The sequence below is a fragment of the Anopheles arabiensis genome (genome assembly GCF_016920715.1).
Source record: "Anopheles arabiensis isolate DONGOLA chromosome X unlocalized genomic scaffold, AaraD3 X_pericentromeric_contig0001, whole genome shotgun sequence".
NCBI classification, from domain to species: Eukaryota; Metazoa; Arthropoda; class Insecta; order Diptera; family Culicidae; genus Anopheles; species Anopheles arabiensis.
Genome location: NW_024412079.1, coordinates 255,001 through 257,500, shown reverse-complemented (window position 1 = coordinate 257,500; position 2,500 = coordinate 255,001).

Genomic DNA, 2,500 nt, shown 5'->3' with positions numbered 1-2,500 from the left:
ATTGACATTCTGATTGCACTTTTCATCATCTAGGGTGCGTTCCTTACACGTTTTGAGGTGTTTTAGCGAAAAACATGTTTTGAGCCACACGAGCTCTCCGGCCCGTTCGGTGCACATTTTTGAAAAAAGCTAGGAGCTGCCCCTAGGTTCGGGGTGTCACAAAATATTGAAAAGTGGTCAAAAAACCGCTATCCAGAATCGGATGTAGAATCATTAGACGAACTTAAAATTGTTCCACGACCAATGTCTGCGACGTTTAGTATTCAAGATATGGCCCGCCCTAGGTCTGACCTGGCATTTTCGTGAAAATTTAAAGCATGGCCATAGGGACGGGTGAAATTGCTATTTTGAAGCAAAACCACCTCACTTTAAATGGCCATAACTTTTCAAAAACAAGAGCTAGGGTGCGTTCTTTACACGTTTTGAGGTGTTTTAGCGAAAAACATGTTTTGAGCCACACGAGCTCTCCGGCCCGTTCGGTGCACATTTTTGAAAAAGCTAGGAGCTGCCCCTAGGTTCGGGGTGTCACAAAATATTGAAAAGTGGTCAAAAAACCGCTATCCAGAATCGGATGTAGAATCATTAGACGAACTTAAAATTGTTCCACGACCAATGTCTGCGACGTTTAGTATTCAAGATATGGCCCGCCCTAGGTCTGACCTGGCATTTTCGTGAAAATTTAAAGCATGGCCATAGGGACGGGTAAAATAGCTATTTTGAAGCAAAAACCCGTCTGACTTTAAATGGCCATAACTTTTGAAAAACAAGAGCTAGGGTGCGTTCCTTACACGTTTTGAGGTGTTTTAGCGAAAAACATGTTTTGAGCCACACGAGCTCTCCGGCCCGTTCGGTGCACATTTTTGAAAAAGCTAGGAGCTGCCCCTAGGTTCGGGGTGTCACAAAATATTGAAAAGTGGTCAAAAACCGCTATCCAGAATCGGATGTAGAATCATTAGACGAACTTAAAATTGTTCTACGACCAATGTCTGCGACGTTTAGTATTCAAGATATGGCCCGCCCTAGGTCTGACCTGGCATTTTCGTGAAAATTTAAAGCATGGCCATAGGGACGGGTAAAATAGCTATTTTGAAGCAAAACCCGTCTGACTTTAAATGGCCATAACTTTTGAAAAACAAGAGCTAGGGTGCGTTCCTTACACGTTTTGAGGTGTTTTAGCGAAAAACATGTTTTGAGCCACACGAGCTCTCCGGCCCGTTCGGTGCACATTTTTGAAAAAGCTAGGAGCTGCCCCTAGGTTCGGGGTGTCACAAAATATTGAAAAGTGGTCAAAAACCGCTATCCAGAATCGGATGTAGAATCATTAGACGAACTTAAAATTGTTCTACGACCAATGTCTGCGACGTTTAGTATTCAAGATATGGCCCGCCCTAGGTCTGACCTGGCATTTTCGTGAAAATTTAAAGCATGGCCATAGGGACGGGTAAAATAGCTATTTTGAAGCAAAAACCCGTCTGACTTTAAATGGCCATAACTTTTGAAAAACAAGAGCTAGGGTGCGTTCCTTACACGTTTTGAGGTGTTTTAGCGAAAAACATGTTTTGAGCCACACGAGCTCTCCGGCCCGTTCGGTGCACATTTTTGAAAAAAGCTAGGAGCTGCCCCTAGGTTCGGGGTGTCACAAAATATTGAAAAGTGGTCAAAAACCGCTATCCAGAATCGGATGTAGAATCATTAGACGAACTTAAAATTGTTCTACGACCAATGTCTGCGACGTTTAGTATTCAAGATATGGCCCGCCCTAGGTCTGACCTGGCATTTTCGTGAAAATTTAAAGCATGGCCATAGGGACGGGTGAAATTGCTATTTTGAAGCAAAAACCACCTCACTTTAAATGGCCATAACTTTTCAAAAACAAGAGCTAGGGTGCGTTCCTTACACGTTTTGAGGTGTTTTAGCGAAAAACATGTTTTGAGCCACACGAGCTCTCCGGCCCGTTCGGTGCACATTTTTGAAAAAGCTAGGAGCTGCCCCTAGGTTCGGGGTGTCACAAAATATTGAAAAGTGGTCAAAAACCGCTATCCAGAATCGGATGTAGAATCATTAGACGAACTTAAAATTGTTCTACAACCCCCAGTCCGACGCCTCGTATTCGAGATATAGCACTTTGTAGGTCTGACCGAGCAATTTTGTACTGAAATGTATGGCGGACATGTTATTCATTAAACAACATTAACTTGCATCGTGCCCTACTTCATCGGCACAGCTACTATCGACTATCTATTGTTGAAATGGATTGAGTTTGACCATTTTAGCTCTTTTCTTATGCCGTGCACCAACAGTGTGTACCGATCAGGGAAAGTACACTACTTACGCGTTCATGGATGTATATGTTGGTACAAGTTGCCGGTCGGAATAGCAGTGCACCAAAACTGTGTACCGATCAGGAAAGTACAAGACGGAGGGCGCAGCCCGAGCGTACGCGTTCATAGATGTCCATGTTGGTACAACCTACATGTACGTACCTTGTTTTTGTATCAAA